Raw genomic sequence first — 20126 nt, forward strand, 5'->3', positions numbered from 1 at the left:
AAAGAGGCAGGGGCAGAGATACTAACCTGATAGAATCCCAGACTGCCCAGCCGGAAAAAAATGATTTTTTAAAAATTTTTCTCCATAGTGTTGTCACAGTGTAATTTCTAAATGTTTATTTAAATTTTTTAAAATAGTGTTTGTTGTGTATTTATGTTCTTGTTGTGTATTGTGAACTGATCTGTTCTTGTGTGTTGTGACAAGAGGGACAATAAGGGTAGCTACTTTATTTTCAGTAAGAGTTAGCTCCCTTTAATATACTATTTAATTCTCGGTTGACTGTTTACAATAGCCACTCTCTCTTGAGCTGACCAGTGCATTTTGAACGAAATCTCCATCCATAATGTTTAACTAATACTTGTGTTGTTGTGCTCTGACTGTGTTACTCAAGAAGAGTGTGCAACTGTTATGGGAAGAGTGTTTCGTTAACGAACTAAGTAGACTTTATTTATTTGTTAGTAGTAAGTTGGTTTATGTAAATAGTATGTATGGTTTTTTTTGTAAAAGACATCTTTTGTTTTGATATGAGACAGTAGTGTGTCTCATGGATGTTGTCATTTGATTATGACAGTTATTATATTATTGTAAACCATTGTTTTGGTTTTTGAGATGAGACACTATTGTGCCTCTGTGATGCTGGTTCTTTGATTATTTTGAACTGAACCTGTCCTACTATTTTGATTTGTTTCATTATTTTATTTTGTTTTGTTGGCCTTTGTTTCCATTTGTATTTTACATGATTTCCAAAAGTTAAGAAAAATGCCCTGAAGCCAGTGGCGTAGCTCGGGTGAGGAGAGGAGGGGGGGGGAGAATTTGAAGATTCCCCCAAATTGAGTGTCTGAAATTTGTTTTTAAATAAATTAAATGTTACGTCACTTTCATGTAATCCCGCCTTTCACATTGTTATATCAGTTAGTGACCCTGTTGCATGTATTCCACACAGAGTATTAACTCTTTCCATGCGGGGTCATCCTCAATTTCAAGGATTAACTTCCGTAGCGCTGACTAGTGCCGTGTTACTCTCAGGAAGTAACTTTGTATAAAGGGTAGTTTAAGAGCACTGAAAACAAAGGAGACCATGAACGTGTTGAAGAAAAGTACCACTAGTCAGATGATGCATACAAAGATACAGCTATTGAAGTAGTGAAAATGTCTCTTAATAAGAGAAGCAGTGCTGAAGAGATTTCATTCTGTGCGCTGCTTCTAGTGTCCATCCTACAGTTGCTGATTCAGAAAGTTTCTTCAACAGCTTGATGATTTTGTCAAGCTGCAAAGAAACTGCCCACGTAGTTTACTCTCTTGCAGACCACCTTGTATTACTGTCCTTTTTTTAAACTCCAGGCTCCAGCTTCTTTCAGTTTGGCCCATCTCTGGGGTGAATTGGAAAAAAAGTTGACTTCATATGGAGATGAAGGACAAATTCAAAGTCTGGAAAACCATTTGGACACCTTTGGGTTTCTTCTTGAATAATGACACGCTGATGAAAAACTGTTACTTTTTCCTGTTTGATGAAATACAGGCAAAGTGCTTAATAAGCTAAAATCTTGTAATATTTGTTGCCTTAGAAAAAGACTAATAAAACTACATCTCTATGTTATAGCTAGGAGTGAAGAGAACTTGAGAAACACAAGCAATGAAGTTAGTAACATAAAGTCAAGGTTGATAGTAAGTATTTAAAAACTTATATCAACTCACTCTGTCTGTCTGTCTGGCCAAAAGTTTGTACACAATATTTCTCTGACACCCAATCTTAAGCTGAAATTTGTACAATTATTTCTTTTACCTGAAAACACAAGAATCAATTTAAAAAATTAATCAATTAGTACCCTAACCCGCACCCATGAGGGGACCTTCACCACCCATAGGGGTAACAGCGGTGGGTTTTGAACTGGTTAGCAAGCCTTTCTCACATCCCCACCACGTGAAGGTACACTCAGGTACACTCGCTAGAGCATACAGTGGTAGCTCACTGAGAGACATGTTTGCTCAGGTACTTAGCCATCATAGTGGGTAACAACTAGCCACTTCAATACATGTGTACTGCTCCGAGTACCAAAGACAACTGACTTAAATTGAGTTTAGTAATTATCACTTCCTCTTCTTCTTTGAGGTTTTTCTCATGCTATCAGCTTTTTGACCCAAGGTGAACAAATAACATAGTGGCTGGGTGGTAAAGGACTTGACTTCTGAACCAAAGGGTCATGGGTTCAAGTCCTGATGAAGATGGATATTAATTTTTGTGATTGCGTACCTAGCATTAGTTGAGGATAAGTAAAGGTGGTTGTTTGTTGTGCTGGCCACATGACACCTTTGTTAACCTTTGGCCACAGAAACAGATGACCTTACATAACAGGTTTTTTTTTTAATAAATAAACAAACAAAACAACATTTAAACCCATTAGCCACTTCTGCTGTCCAGAACGTTTTAGTCCTATACTGTTTTTATTAGATGTTCCTAAAACCCCTTTTCAATATTTGAAACTTTTTAAATTAAATATTTCTTCAGTTTCATTGCTAGGTTAATTACAAATCATTTTGGAGAAAACTGATTTTATTTTTCATTAAAAGGAAGAATCTTTATACCTTATTTTCAGTTATAATCTCTATTTTTCTAGCTGTAGTCTGTATTTTTATATTAAATACAAAAATGTGACCTACTTCTCTTTTGCTTAAGATTATAAAGGTAATCGGGGGTAGGATGTTGTGGGTTTATACAATGTTCAATATCAAATGGTTAATTTTTGGTAAACTCTTTAATTTCTTAAAATTTATCAGTCTTAGAGAAATTGATTAAAAATTTTGTCTTGGGAAATGCTATTAGGATGTAGCTTATATCTTTCAAGACAATTTGTGTATATTTTAAATTGCTCTCTTTTCAGGATGTGGAGCATGAAAAAATCATGCTAGTAAAACAGCTGACACAATTTAGATCAGTAAGTTATATCTTTTTACAATCAAAGTTGATCTTAAGGACCATACAGAAAAAAAAAGTAAAGTTTCCCTTTCATACCTTGAGATCTATGGCGCAGATGATGTTAAGGCCATCTGTTTCTATTGCCAACTGTCAAATAGCAGGATGCCATGTGGCCAGCACAATGACCAACCACCTTTACTTTGCCCAACTAAAGTCAGGTACCCATTAGAGTTGGGTGGACTCGGGGGCGCCCTAAAAATCCCGAAATTTAAATTCCCAGTCTTCCCTAAGATTCCAACCCAGGACCCCAGTTTCAGAAGCCAAGCACTTAACCCCTCATCCACCACCACCCCTTATTCCATATGCTTAAACAAATTCCTGCAAGTTCTCCTTCTTCCCTAGTGCCATTAGAGAATGGAAAGGGTTGCTCAAATCATCCAGGAAAACCAAGGACTTAGCAAAAAGTCATTGATTAACATGCATAACTAGTTTGAAAGGTGTAGGATCTAGTTACCTTTTTATTTGATACAAAGTCTGTAAGTAAAATTGTGATAAGAATAGAATAAGAAAATGAATCTGATTAACAAATATTTGTTTTTCTCTTCAGAAATACAACTACATAACCAGACAGAAAGACAAAGAAATCCAGGTAAGAATAAAAAAAGCTATGAAAATTTTTAGACAATACATTTTTTTTTCTTAAAGGTGTCAGAGAGAGAAAGAAGATTAAAATCTTTTTTTTTTTTCCAGAGACTCAAAAGTGAACTGGAGCGGTAATTATCTTGCCTAACACTTTCTTTTTAGCACTTTTTTGTTCTAGATTAGTGCTTGTTTTTTTTTTTTCTGTAAAAATATTCACTTGTGGTTGAAACAGACAAGTCTTGAAATGGAGAAAAGGGATTGCTCTTCCTCTTCTTCTATAATACAGACGTTACTTCAAAAAAGAAGATGATTACATCCAACGCGTCTTGCATTCAGTCATGCATATTAACCAATGACTTAAATTAAATATTAGACCTAGACTATAGTCTATAGCAGGGTTAGCAAATTATGGGCTGCATGCCACCCGTCATAATATGCGGTCTGCGGACACATACAGAAATCAGGTGTGTCCACAATATATACATATAAAAATGCAAATAAATTAAAACTAATTTTAAATATCTTTATAAATATTTGTCAATGTCTCATAAAATGTTTCATGTAAATGAAAGATTATTCTTATTGGCTATATTTCAATACATTCAGTTAAAGCAGTAGTGGCCGTAGGGGGTAGCTAGTGGGGCAACCGCCCCCCTGCAATTAGAGATTCCATTGTTATAGCCAACTTCGAAAACCAGATCAGTTCTCATAAACTAAGATATTTGATAGTATATGATTTGATTTGATACAAATTATTATGTAAGTTCTTAACATACTTTTGGTTACAAAGTCTCATTCTGTTTGGAAAAGACAGCATCTTATAACCTGCGGTATTTTTTTTTAAACCTTTTTTTTTTTTTAAATCTTGTTAAATTTCTTTAAGTTACAGTGTACAAATTACAACTTGTGGATTGTTCTTTGCATTATCATTACATGATACATTTCATGTGAGGACAAAGAATCCGCTACTAGCCCTAAACTTTTATAAACTCAACAGAGCATCACATCTTCATTTAATATACTCCAGCTATATCGTGCTTTGGTATTCAATGTATTCTAATGTTTAAAATAAAAAAGCTAAATAAAATTATTTCTTTTTTTTTCTTTCAGCCAAAATGAAAAAGAGTGAGTTTTCACAGCATGACAGTTTTTTCTTAGAAGACTTTTCACAGTGTCAACTTTGTATTGTGGCTTTCTTCAATTGTCATAAAGATCAGTGAATTCTGTTAATTCTAGATTTGAAATTTTGTAACTTAATACTGTGATTAAATACTGAATTGTACCTCACCCTTGTTGCTTTTATCTGTACAGCCAATGATTATGAATGTTAAGAATTCCAGTTTTTTCAAATTATGAATTGGGTACAGGCTGAGAATATTATTTGAATTATGGCTTTAAAAACAAAATAGTTTAATTTTTATTATAACAAAATGAGTTTGATTATTGATTGCACTAAAGTTTTCAACTAAAATAAAGTAGTTAAACTAAAATTTTATCATGAATTTCAAAATATAGTTAACCAAACAAACTTTTCATAACTTTTGGAGGGGGGGGTTGAATTTGACATATAGGCCTAGATATAATTATTCAACTGTATGCCTACAGTTCGATCTTATTCTTTTCACTTTGTACAAATATTTATCCATAATAAAATCAGTAATAAGGAAAATTTTTCTTACATAAACATTAATGCACAATAAAATAATGTTTAAAATGCTAGCACAATACAAATGTCTAGAATAAAAACATAGAGCCCGGAAGCTCAAAATCTGCCCATGTGGAGTGTCACCAGATAATGCCGACCATGTCCTCCAAAACTGCTCTCTTTACCAAGAGGCCCGTACTAGTAATGTTGTTGAGTATATTTGTAAAAATGTACACTATCAAATAGCGCCACTTTCTTCTGTAGGCGATGACGTCATTCATGGTATCAATATTTTGTGCAACATTTTATTCCTTGTCCTATTGTCATGAGTGACGTAATTTATCAGCTCTTATTTTGGGGGCATTTTCGCCTTATTGTAATTGATAGACAAGATGTACTTTTTGAGGTCCTGAAGGAATCTTGGTTTTATACTACTGGTCAGCCTTACCATATTGCCTTGGATTAATTCTTGTTAGGACTATTTGACCTCTGTTTAGGGTGAGTTGTATTTTATATTGTAACAATATTCTTTAAACAGATTTGTTCGTATTTCTAGTTTTAGAGATTGTTATTTTTATAGGGTTTCAGTTAATTATTTCATTGTTGATTCAATGCTGTGGGTTTTTGGTATTACCCTGGACATTGTCGTCGTCATCTTTGTATTGTTGGTCAGAAGTTAATGACAGTTCTATAATGCCGCTATCATGATTGATGTCCGTTGGCAGTTTATACAGAACTTATTACAGAGACCAATCTTTGGCATACGATATGAAACTGTGATGTTGAAGTCAGTGTTTTCAAGCAACATATTGGTGCTTACTTTATTTATGCTTTTTAAAGTTATTACTTACAATGAATTTATGACTTTTTATCTTTATATTTATTTGTGAAAAATTATCATTCACATTATTCCTTTCGATATTATTGTATAAATATTATTCTATTAAACTCATATTTTTTTTTAACTTATCATACATATTGTTAATTATTTTATGAACAAACTGAGTGTGTATGGTATGTCTGTTAGGCTGAACTTCGAGACTATGTATAATCATCAAGCAAAAGATAACAATTATTCTTTAATACACACACATATTGCAATTAAAATTTTACTTAATTACCTAGACATTTAAAAATCTAATCATAAATAAAGTCCTGACAGGACAGGCATTATTTAGATTGTCTTTACAATAATTTTTTAAAAATTTTAAACCATATAAATACATAAATAACCATTGGCAGAACTAATTCACAACAATAACAACTGAATCATAGTTCTACAAATGACAAGAAATAAAATGGCCACCACTAGAATGATTGTAGGAATCAGAACACAAAAGAGTTCTGTCAATATACAAGGTGTTTAAATCTAAAAAAAAAAATATGGATTAGTAACAGTGATGAATAATAATATATCATATTACAAAATTGTTTTTGTTTTAATGTACTAATCACAAATCTGAGATAAAAGAATATTTTAAATTAAGTCAACAATAAAGGCTTTAGAAAGAAAAAAACAACGCTACCAAATACAATTTATATATATAAAAAAGTATTAATCAGATGTTCCCTCAGCAGCTTGTTTGGTTTCTTCATACTGGTACTTAGAGAATGAATAACAAAAGAAAATAAATGTCAATTAAAATAAAGCGTAAAAAAAACAACATAGAAAACACTTTTAAGAGGTGATAGTCCAGCCAGCAAAACCAATGTTTTGATGAAGCAAGTTTTATCCAGCAAAACTTTTTGCAGTTTGTCTAATGAATGGAATAATGACAAATTTATGTGGTCAAATAAAAATAAGTATCATCTGGACATCTAATACAAATGTCACTGGTAAACTTTAAGAACAGTTCTAGAGAAAAGAAGATATGTGTTAAAATAAATAAAGATCTATACAAACAAATATACACTTATAAATGTATGAAATAAGAGTAATTAGCCACAGAGAAACTGAAGTGAAACTCGTTAGTAAAAATCATGAGCTATTGTAATATACAATATTTATATAATATTTAACTTTTTTTTTTCAGTTTATGTTTAATAAATGTTTCTATGACAAAATAATTCACACTTTGTTTTTCATATTGAGAATAATTCAAGTTGGAGGTGATGACATTTTTAAAATGGACCTTATAAAACAACAAAACAATTTTAAGTCTCAATAAACTAATCTTTTTGTAGGACTGAATACTATTTTTAAATACTAGTCCAAAAACTTAAGGGTACAGAGCACCCCACCCTGAAAAAGAAAACTTTTTTTTCTTTCTGTTCTATCAACATTTAAAAAATCCTACAAGTTTTTTAGGTCTATGAAAAATTGGACAGGAAATAAAATCATGTATTGATGTGGACAAAACTCAAAAGGGATGATTTAGGTCAGTGCTGCCCAACCTTTTCCAGCCTTAAGGCTGAATTTCTTATACATGTCATGGGCCACACAAAAAAAAGGCAAGTCCAATGAAATTAGTCTCTGCACCATGAGCAGAAGCTTCAAAAGCCAAACTACACTGCATCATGGGTCAGATATGGCCTGCAGGCACTAGGTTGGGTAACACTGTTTTGGCTGCATACATTCTGTTTAAGAATGCAAAAAAAAAAGACATGAAAAAATATGCATCTATTTTTATTATTATCTCGGATTGCCAATAGTGGTTACCATGTTCTAAGATACATAACAAAACAGTTTTAAAAAATGTGATATGTTAGTTTCAAATTATTTTTTATATTTCAAAGATTTGATAAAATATTGTTATTAAATAAATAAAAGTGTCATTAGCAAAGATGAAAATGAGGAGAAAAGAAGCAAAGAAAACTGCATACAAAATCATTGTGTGTATTTATTTAAGAGGAATTTTCCCCTCTTGAAAACATGCACTGGCTGAAAATCCTTTTTATATTGGTTGTTAGCAATAGTCAATAAATACTATTTTCCTGTGCATTAGCTTATAACCAATATGCAGTAGTTCCTTGTGTATTGGCTAAGATAATCTTTAAGATTAAAGGACATTTTTTAAAATGCTAATTTTTATGAAAGAGACAAAATTCCTAGTGCACTGGCTAATCAAACAGAGCTCCCAATAAACAAATAATGCCCAAGTGGACTTATTAGACATTTGAAATACAATTTATTACACCTGGTTAAAATTGATACTTATGAATTAACTCAGTTTAATTTTTATTGGAACCAACTTTTTAAGAAGCCTATCACAAACTTCATCCTTTTAACATGCTGCAGGTTACCTTTGTAAAGAATTGAAGAAAGTGGGCCTTAATTTTGGTAGACATTTGTGTTTTTCAAATACAACAATAACCAAACCATCTGTTTGTTATGTCAGCATTGAAATAAGGTTTCAGGTCAGGATGAGAGGTCAATATCCGGAGAGGATTTTCACTCATAGTTTCCATGTTCTGTTTTGGGCTGGGCATAGGTCACATGTGTTCTCCAGATCAGCACTGACCTGGGATGAGCATTTGCTGCTATAAGTAGCATCACTGCAGCCACCATCATAGCCAAAGCAAACATCATTAAAGTTATTGTCTTCATAGGATGAGTTCTGCTTTTACTTACAGGAAAAAGTTTTGAGATTGGCGAGTGCCTTGCGGCAGAAATGGATGAGTTTTTGCTACAATGAACTTGACGTTTTTTAATGTTGTTAACCTATTCTCTTGCCCATCAGCTTCATCTATAGTTTAGTTTGTCTGATGTTTGGGTGTCCAGTGAAGCTTGAGATTTGAGCCGAGAGGTAATGTCTTTCATAGACCCTCTGCTGTTATTGCGACGATGACGAGACTTCCTGGCACGCATTTTCGTAGGAGGTTGTGGTACCAGCTAAGACCTGGTTGTCATGCTCCCTTCTGGGTTTTTTTTAGAGTCAGGCCTAAAGTCTAAAGAGAAAAAAAAAGTGTCTTTATTTTTGTTGTCTCATCTCTATCTCTTAAAAAAAAAACTAGATGTATAACATTCTAAAATTCATTTCTTTTTTTTTTCTGAATACCAAACTATTGGTCCTAATAGCACAGTCCACAGCAGCCCTTTCAAAACTTAAAATAATATGGAAAGACAAGGGCTTAGCCCTCGGCAGCAAAATCAGACTGATGTGCTCCCTGGTAATGGCCACATTTTTATATGCTTGCCAGTCGTGGACGCTGACTGCAGAGCTAGAGAGGATTATATATTATATAATATTATTATTATTATATAAGATAAGATAAGAAGATAAGAGGAGGATCCTAGCAATGAAACTGAGATGAGACAGAAGGATCCTAGTTATCACATTCAAAGACCACATCACAAACCACGAGATTTGAGACAGGGTTACTGCAGCGATCGGACCCCATGATGACCTGCTAACTATTGCAAAAAAAATGCAAGCTTAAAATCTATGGCCATATAACAAGATCTACGGGGCTTGCAAAGACCTTCCTTCAGGGAACAGTACCCTGCTCACTACGTTTGAAAGGAAAATTCTTCAACATATCATTCATCAATGTTCATGCCCCTACTGAAGATGCAGATGATAATACAAAAGAAGCCTTCTATGATGGACTGGAAAGAATTTATGATGAAGCACCAAAGCATGACATCAAAATAGTCCTAGGAGATTTCAATGCAAAAATTGGAAAGGAACCAGCATTCATACCAATAATTGGCAAAGAAAGCTTACATGAAGAGACCAACAATAATGGCATAAGATTAGTGGATTTTACATCAGTAAAAGGAATGTCTATCAGCAGCACAAAATTCCAACATAAGAATATTCATAAAGTTACCTGGATCTCACCTGATGGCAACACCCAGAATCAAATAGATCATATACTCCTAGATAAGAGACATGGATCAAATATACTAGATGTAAGAAGTTTCAGAGGAGTAAATGCTGACTCAGACCACCTAATAATAAAAGCTAAACTTAGACAAAGAATAAGTACCATTTTACTTCTTCTAGCCAGCTTTATTGCTGCTGAGCTGTGAGCTCTTTTGCAGACTGTGCCAAGGAAAAAAAGTGTGCTATTTTCTTCAGTTGTTCAGCACTGCCGTACAGGGTGTTGGTTATGTTGGGCTGTAGTGGAAGTAGGGTCTGCCTAAGGTGGATTAGGGAGGGGCATTCAAAGAGGATATGGTTTAGGGTTTCAAAGGGGTGGGCGCAGTGTTTGCAAAGGGGGAGTTGTGTAGAGTTTATTTTGTTCAGGTGGTAATTTAATAGAAGTGTGTGTCCTGTTCTTAGTTGGAAGATTGTAGATTGTTCTTTGCGGGGGAAGAAGTTAATACTATCCAGTTTGTTAGGCATAGTCATTTCTTTGTACATGGCTCTGCCTGTGTTTCCTGATGCCCATTGGTTGAGCCACTCCTCTTTGTGATTGTTGACTAACATTGACCTTAGGGTGAGGTAGTAACAGGTCTATCTGGTTGTTCCATAGATGAACCAGCCTTTGATAGCTTAATAAGTACCATACACAATTACCAAAGACAGAGAGCACAGCAATATGATAGTCAAAAACTCACAAAGGATCCATTTGTTGCAGAAACTTATAGAATGGCACTCCAAACACAACTGACAACATTAGAAAAGGACTGCGAAAATAACATAAATGAGCATTGGGAAATAATAAAGCATGCTATCAAAAGAACAGCAGAAGAGGTAGTTGGATTTAAACAAAAGAACAAGAGAATGGGGTGGTATGATGATGAATGTAGACAAATTATAGAAGAGAAAAACAATGCTCGGATGATAATGCTACAGAGAGAAACCAGCAATACAATGAAGCAAGAAGAAGGGCCACAAAAGTTGTGAGAAACTAGCAAAGGAGGGAGACATGAGAGGAATGTATATGAAAATTAAAGATGAAAAGCACGGATTTCAAGCTAGATCACACATGTGTGAGAACAAAGATGGTCAGCTTATTACAGAAAACAACATGGGGGACCAGATCCCTTAGTGAACCCTCCAACACTCATTGAAACATCAGAAATAATTAGGACCATGAAGAATCACAAAGCCCCAAGAGAGGACCAAAACACAGAAGAACTAATTAAATATGGAGGGAAAGACTTACATTCCCAAATACACAGACTAATAAAAGAATTTGGGAAGAAGAAGTAATACCAACAGAATGGGAAACAGCTCTTATAACCCCAATACACAAAAAAGGATCCAAGTTAAAGTGCTGTAATTACAGAGGAATCTCTCAACTAAATGTGGCTTATAACATACTGTCTAGGCTTATAACTAAGAGGCTTGGAAAATATTCAGAAGAAATCTTAGGTTACTACCAATGTGGTTTCAGACCCAACAAATCCACAACCAAACACATCTTCACACTAAGATGTATACTAGAAAAATGCCATGAATACAACATACCAATCCACCAACTCTATATAGACTATAGACTATAAAATGGCTTATGACAGTATCAGAAGGAAATACCTATATGACACTCTACAGGATTTTGGAATACCCAACAAGCTGACAAGGCTTATATCTATGACATCAAACAACTCAAAAAGCAAAGTCATAATACAAGGAGAACACTCACAGGAATTTAGGATTAAACGAGGATTAAGACAAGGAGACGCACTTTCCTGCATGCTTTTCAATTTGACACTGGAGAGAGTTATAAGAAGTAAAGACATATACATGAGGGGAACTATCACTAACTACTTCAGGAGAGAAAACACGGGTCCACAACCAACAGGGACAAAATACAGCCAACCTGTACAATACCTTGATTATGCCGATGACATTGCCTTATTGGGTAAAGAAACCTCTGACATCGCTAGAGCCTTCACATGACTAGAAGAAGCATCTCGACCAGCAGGACTTGAGGTCAATGACAGTAAAACCAAGTACATTGCAATGACAAGAGACAATCAAACAGAGGGACAGCATATCAAAATCAAAGACCACGAATTTGAAAACGTCCAAACTTTCAAATATCTAGGAAGTACTATTAATTTCAAAAATGACCTACTAACAGAAATAAAGGAAAGAATAGCAGCAGGCAACAGGGCATTTTATAGCACCCACCATTTAGTTAAGAGCAAAACAATTTCAAGGAAAACCAATAAAATAATATACAAAACCATAATAAGACCAGCAGCAATGTATGGAAGTGAGACCTGGACACTGACTAAAACATCTGAAAATTTACTTAATACTTGGGAAAGGAAAATTCTTAGGAAAATCTATGGTGCCATACAGGATGAAACAGGGTGGAGGACATGCACTAACCATGAGATATATCAATTGTATGAAGACCCACCAATAGTGACAGAAATAAAAAAGAACAGACTACGTTGGGCAGGTCACCTTGAAAGAATGTCAGATAACAGAGGAGCGAAAATCGTTTACAGACAAAAACCAAAAGGCAGGCGACTTAAAGGCAGACCCCGAATGCGGTGGATTGATGATGTAGAAGCAGATCTGAAGCAGCTTGGGGTCAGGGCATGGAGACAAAAGGCCCAGAAGAGATCTGAATGGAAGGATGTGTTGAAGCAGGCCAGAGCCCTCCATGGGCTGTAGCGCCACTGGGATGGATGGATGGATAAAGATTTTCTTTATGATTGCTAGTTAATATTTACTTAACAGTGTAGTAAATTACAAGTCTTATCAGTTCCTCAATTGAGGACCCTAACTTTGACATTATGTCTACCTTGTCATTTAACTTCAGCCTAAAAGTCCGCCTCTTTATTTCCTTTCATAAGTCTATCTTTTCATTTCTCTTTATGCCTACATGGCCAAGTATCCCTTGTGGTATGATAGTGGAGTGTGAGCTATAGATAGTGAAAATAAAGATACACTCACACAACAAGAAAATTTACTTACATGGTGACTTCAGACTCTGACCTATGTGTCAGTTTTTTTACCAAGTCGATCTAGTTTTTCTAGAACTTTTATGATTGGACGAATTATACTCTTACTACTGTTATTGTACATAGTCAGTAATTGTTCTCACCTGATAAAAAAAAATTCATTATTAAAATTGAATGTTTGCAATGATACAAAATAATCATACAGAAAATAAAACATCAACATCATAAATAAGTAAGGGTCAGGTTAGGGGGTATTTAAACTTATGAATGAAGAGGTGAAAAGATCCAAAATTATTTCACATAACTTGGGTTCTTGGGTTCAAAATCCATTTGTTAGCATTGAACTTACCACTGCTGGGTCTAATTTAAATAAGATACCGGGTATGCACTTCAAGGACCCAAAGTCATAAAGTCATTTTCTTTCAATATTTTGATTATAACAACAAAGTTTATGCTAAACATAAATTCTAATAGAAAATAGAAAATGTGTTTCAAAATATATATTTCACATGTGAGGAACATTCTACCTTTAAAAATTAGATAAATGTTAAGCTAAATTTTTCCTATGTGCAAAAATTTGTTATTACAAAAATTTGGGAAACACTTATTTGGATACATTTAATGATACATACATAAATAAACAGCAGCACATGGGACCGAGTTTTTAAATGAGAGAAAGTAGTGAATTAAATGTGACGAAAAAAGGGACTGCACTGACCAAGGATCGAACCAGTGACAATTGACCACTGGGGTGGTAATTTGCATATAGGCGAATGACTCTGGACCCAAAAGAATGTTTTTTGGACATTCCAATGGTCTAGAGGTTAGAGCGTTATCGATAGGCGGTGTTGTTGTTTGCAGGTTTTTTATCCATATATTGTAATTAGAAAATGAGAATACCTCAGATCCTTTCTTAGAATATCTTGATGATAATGACAGAATCTGTGTCTTTCAGTTAAGGACTTCATTGAGATTCAGAAAAGTCCTCCCGACTGAACCAAAGTAATTTAGCAGAGGCAATCTCAAGGTGCATGAGAATTTGTCTAAATGATGGTCTATTTTTGAGCTTTGCATTCCTAAAAAAAAGAGAAAGATATTTACTATTCTTTGGTGATGGTCTTTTTTTTTTAAGGAGTGTGTTGATGATTTTATAAATTTCATTTATATAGAGTGTGTGGTAAATATTGCATATATTTTAGTCAATTAATAGTAGTAAACCTTGTTTGCATAAAAGTATCACACATGACAAAGATTTCAGACATGAAAACTAATGTACAGCTGTGTCTGCTGGTTAAATTTTTGGGTCATCTTAAACATCTTATTTCTCATTTTTAGTTCTAAAATGTCAATTATAATGTTTATTCTGACTGGCTTTATAACAATGTCATTGAAATTATATATACATCTTTATCGAAAAAAAGAAATTACAGCAACAACAACACACAAAAAATGATGAAAACTTAAGGAATCATATCTTGCATATCAATACTAAGACTAAGACTGCTTTATTGATCCGTACGGAAATTTGTTGTGATTATGAGTGTGGAAGACCATAAAGTCATATTATAAAATACAGGTAAATTATTTTTTTTAGGCAGGAGAAATCGCACCAGGCTACTTACCAAATGTCTACTTTTTCATTTCACTGCACATTTTATTTCAAATGACTTTTGATGCCATTCAGGCAACAGTGCCAGCAAATGACATTTTAGTGCTTTTTTTTTTTCATTCCACTCTCGGCTGGTTCCTGACAATATCATTGGATGCCACAAGAACACTGCAGACAAAACAAAAAAAAAATAATATTTGAAATAATTCTTTTTAAACATAATCACAAAATGATTGCTGAGAGGTTGGTAGTGACAGCATTCCAAAAGTATGTAGAAACACACATATTAGTCCTAGCTAATTGCACTAAGAGAAAAACTTAGTCTCAGGTAAAACTTAGAAAACAATTTACTACTACATCATTAAAGAATTTGAAGAATTTCTAAAACAAGAAGGATGTTTCTTTCTGCACTTTCAAGTATGAATGAAAAGTAGGTAGAAACACACATATTAGTTCTAGCTAATTGCACTAATAGAAAAACCCAGTTTCAGGTAAAACTTAGAAAACAATTTACCACTACATCATTAAAGAATTTAAAGAATTTCTAAAACAAGAAGGATGTTTCTCTCTGCACTTTCAAGTATGAATGAAAATCTCTGACAAAGGAACATAGCTACTGTAGTATATAATCTGCATGTTTAAGTTCCTGCATAGGACAATTAATATAACAATTTTTTTTTGTAATAAAATAAACTTAGCTTTCAGCATAGGAAACTTATTGCTATTACTATGACATCTATCATAATATAATATAGAGGTTTGGAGAAAGATTCAAATAAACAGATTTAGAGGATTAAGATAAAAAAAACAGAGTTAGCATGTATAGTTGTGCAAATAAAATTATCAAGCCATACAGCTAAGAATGTGATACAATCTAATCAAGATTCCAATCTTATGTGAGTCCTTACTGCTGCTTAATTGCTCAAAACTTCAGAAAGTAAAATATTCTCATTTTACATCTGACAATGTTTACTGATGCAGAAGGAAATATGTTGTCTTGTGTCTATCCTGTACAGTTATTTTGCTAATTTCCTGCCTACCCCATCACCTCCTTTGGTTTATAACACAATTAAAAACAAACTATTTTCTATGAGAAGATTCAAAACTGGATCACACTCACAATGACCTGCTGACTACAGCCAAAAAATGGGTACTAAAACTTAATGACCAATTACAAGGTTCTCAGGGTTTGCAAAGACTCTCTCTTCAAGGAACAGTACCAGGAAAAAAGGAAGAGGCAGAAGGAGAAAGTGATGGGAAGACAACATTAAAGAATGGATGGGTCTGTCACTGAAAAGATTCTATTCAAGGCAAAAGACAAAAAAAAAAATGGATATACTAAGGGACAGGTGAGGATGATATACAGAGATAAATATACAGCTTAGAGATTTTTTAATTAATAATGAAAATTATAACTTGCTGCTTTGCATACATTTTTAAAAAGATAAATTTTAAATTGACTTAAAACCCAGCTGTCACTGATCACATCCAGGGAACAATAATGTTTGTTTTTTATCAGGAATGTCTAAAACTTATTGTTTTAAATTTTTAAAAAGTCTGACAGATTTAGTACTGGTGTCGATTGTTATTGCTAGTACTTATATTACAAATTTGTGTTTTAGTCATGTTAGGAAAAAAATACATTTTCTAAAAAAGTATCTTTACAAAAACAAAACAAAAAAACACTGCAGTCAATGAGTTGAAAGACAAGGGAAAATGCAAAAATACTACAAGAAAACCTACTTGAAAGCTATGTTTGAATGATTAAGTTTCCTTAAGTTCCTAAAGGCAGCATGGAAAACCAACTCCTAGATACCCCCTCCCCCCACCTGGTCCACAAATGAGATTGGACCAAAAGCGCTCTGAGCATGCTATAAGCATGAAAGTAGCGCTATATAAAAGCTATAATAATAATAAAATAATATTAATGTTTTTTTTTTTTTCAGTTATCCAAGAAATAGTTGCCAACCAGGCAATTGATTTAACAAGAAATATGAACAATTTTAACTGCCTCTATGGCCTAACTTTTGGCAAACCATGAAAACATTAGTATTAAGTGTGTATGAGTGCGAGGTAGAACTTACTTGTTACACCAATTCTTCTTGTGTCCCTTGCAATACAATTAGCAAGTATTATGGACCACATACTGGTCTTGCCTGAACCACTCTTCACCATAAGAACTACCTAAAAACAAACATAAAAGTATCTATTTCAGTTTCAGCAAATCACTTCTTATAATCTTGTGACAAAGCAAGACATAGCAAGAGATCAAAACAAAAGAATTTCAAGAATGGATGGCTAACAATGCAGGGGAGATGGCTGGAATATAAAAGAAATGAATAGTACTACTCAGCAGATCACTAGTGGTGCTTAACTAACTACAAGATAAGTGTAGATTTGGCCTGTTCATTTTTCCCCTATTACAAAAAAAAATAAAAATTATTCACTAATTAACTACTATTATTTTTCACAAACAAAAACACAAACACTTGTTAGGCCTATCAGTTTGGCCATTGTAGATAATCTTATGAAACTGCTGTCCTCGAATTCTAGAAACACATAGCTATATCTGATACCCATGCTGCGCTACAGTTGCTATATGTGTATATCCCCTTCAACACTTTTGAATCCATCAATAAAAAAGCCTGCATAAAAATGCTACCCCACAACTAACACAATTTTCTAGCCCTCAGATTTATAAGCCACCTTTATTTTTTGTCTCTTTGATCATTCAATCGAATGGCCTGAAAACCCATATTATGGAATATGCACAAACTCTTCTTAGGTTCATCAGTAGTAGTCTTATCTACCTACATTAAAATTCTCCCAAAAACACACATATATTATTTTTAAAGAAACACCCCCTCCCCCAACACTACACTTTTTGGCCCTTGTATATTCAGTGGAACAACCAGTACTACAATCATTTCTTTATTTGCTACTTAGTCAACTCTTTACTTATTGATTTTTATTTTGTCATAGATCTGGATCTAGAGAGGCACCTTATAAATTTAGAATAATCTTTACAAACTGTGTTATACCCCCACCCACCAAACACATACACCTTTACACTTTTAACATGCCCTTATATTCACTGTGACAATTTTTAGGACTTTAAATTTTTGCTTTAGAATAAAGTTTTTTTTACACACACATGCTTTCATACAGATTAGAAAAACAAAACAAAAAAAAGTTTAAAATGCTGGCTCTCAAATATAGATAAGCTTGTAGAAATTGCAAATAAATTTTTATGGTAAATTTAACCGCTGCAGTTTCAATCTAGACAATAGCTTAGTTGTCTAAGGCTTCAGTTAAAAAGAATAGGTTAAATATTTGTATTTTATCATCCACTGCAAGTGTGAGAATTATTGATTTAATGAGTGAATGCATTTGTGGTCAGGACCAAGAATTTTAAACATATACCACTGAGTCATAACTAATTATTAAAAACAAAATGAAATGTATGTAGTCCATTGTAGGGCTTTTAAATTTTGTTGCATATGGAGGCATGGGATACTAAAATTCATGGCTTGGGGAGGGGAGCATTAGGATGTATGGTATATTATGACATATAAAAAGAAGCTTCTGATAGAGTGACACTAATAGTATGGATGAGAAATAAAAAATTTATCGTTGAAAAAACAATTTTTCGTTAGTACATTTAAAATACTTTAACAGAACTTTCCAATGGTGTATAAATTATGACTGTAAGTTTAACAGAAAGTTATGATTTTTTTTTTTTGGCATTTTGACCTAACATCGGTTGACATGGAACAAGAGAGATGAGACATTGAGAGCATGTCTGAATTGTCAGATACCACAAATTTATGTAAATCTGCATTAGAATCTAGTCTTGTTTTCTAGATCTAGATCTAGATATGATCAAATGTGTATATATACTAGATCTATGTCTATGACTTATGACTGTCTACTGAAGACCAATGTGACTCAATCACTCGGAGTCAATGAATTAGAACTAGGTAAACTTAAAACTGTCTAAACAGAAACAATCAAACAATAATCAATAAGTTTAAGTTTGGAGTCTAGAAATAAACTGACACATTGAAAGGAACGCTGTTTTATTTGCATCAACAAGTTCTAGATCTAATAATTATTTTAAATCTTCGTGAGACAGCGCGTGAAAAAAAGATAGATTCTAGATCTAAGATTTTATGTCTATAAGCTAAAGCTAAACACACCAAAATCAGCTGGTATGCCATCCATGATCTTGGTTGACAACAACTGTTACAAGGGATGTTACTCCTAAACACCGAGTGGTGCAACCTATATAAAACACATATCAACTCGGGTTTAAAAAAAAAAAATTCGCATTATTTGTAGTGTTAAAAGAGATCTCCATGTCTAGTCTAGATATAATATGTAGGTCTGTGGTGCTGATTACCTCCATGACGGTTCTAGTCTGTCTTGTATGTTACTATAATTATCTAGACTTTGCTATTAAAATTACATCACTTTTAATGTGGCGTTAACATTCCGTCCATTTTAGCGCGCTAAAAAGTATTTTAAATACAACACAAGAATTAAAACATTTTCAATAAATGCTTTTTCGTTGGTTTACAGTACAGATATTAATATTAAGGGAATGAGAAAATGTTTAGAAAAAGAGGTTAGGAAGAAATTTTAAGGATTTAAATAATGTAAAACTACTAAAATTAGAAATGGAACACCACTGATAAGCAATGCATCAGGTAAACTGCCTGATCTCCCCTTGGATGGGTCCATAATCCGGTGAAAACTGAGATTCTGAACTTATCTTTAAGACACCCTGTGTTTACATAGATCTAACTCTACTTGAAATGATACAGACTTTTTAAAGTAAAGGCGGTTGGTCGTTGTGCTCGTTAAATAGTAGGCCATAAAAACAGATAATACCATCTTCCTCCTATAGATCGCTAGTTATAAAAAAGTAATTTAATTAACATTTGTCCACCACAAGGCGAAGGCATTACACTACCAGCGTTTTAACTCTCTCTCCTAAATCGTTGATTGGACCCCATTTAATTAAATTAATTTTTGGTTTTAGAAAGTAAAAAGTGTGTTATATGAAAAGAGCATGCATTCTCCAATAATTCTATACCAAATGCAACATTTTCTGATTGCAAACAAAAATAAATGTTATTAAAGTTTAATCATAACATAACAGGGTAGAATGTACCTCCCTAGCCCAGTTCAGAGTCGGCCACTGTCCAATAGGTGTTTACTTCAGATGGCTCCGAGAGAACTACGACACACGGTGCCGCCACTGCATGGAATATGAAGAAACAGTCAACCACATTCTTAAAAAATGTCGCGTTATGCATAAAGGGCAATTGGGAGAGGGATGAGAGAGTGAGAGAGAGAGAGGGGGGGGGGGGAGAGAGAACTGGTTAATGTGCGACAATAATTCATTCTATCTTTGTACGGGCACAAGGCGACCTCAAAACTCACTTCCCGCTTCCGTTCACGTGCTCTAAGGGAGTAATCTCAGCACTAATGAGGTTTC

At 33.7% G+C, this 20126-nt stretch overlaps 1 long non-coding RNA gene across 1 annotated transcript; it reads right to left on the reverse strand.

Annotated features, from left to right (window-relative positions):
* Positions 1-8196: 8196 nt before the first annotated feature.
* On the reverse strand, positions 8197-18866 carry LOC106059092 (uncharacterized). Its single transcript, XR_008775133.1, has 6 exons — positions 18823-18866; positions 16708-16807; positions 14637-14791; positions 13915-14090; positions 13028-13157; positions 8197-9082 (listed from the first exon to the last, which is right to left on the reverse strand). It is a non-coding gene; the product is annotated as an uncharacterized LOC106059092 (long non-coding RNA).
* Positions 18867-20126: the final 1260 nt, after the last annotated feature.

This window comes from Biomphalaria glabrata, chromosome 15 (genome assembly GCF_947242115.1).
Source record: "Biomphalaria glabrata chromosome 15, xgBioGlab47.1, whole genome shotgun sequence".
Taxonomy (NCBI): Eukaryota; Metazoa; Mollusca; class Gastropoda; family Planorbidae; genus Biomphalaria; species Biomphalaria glabrata.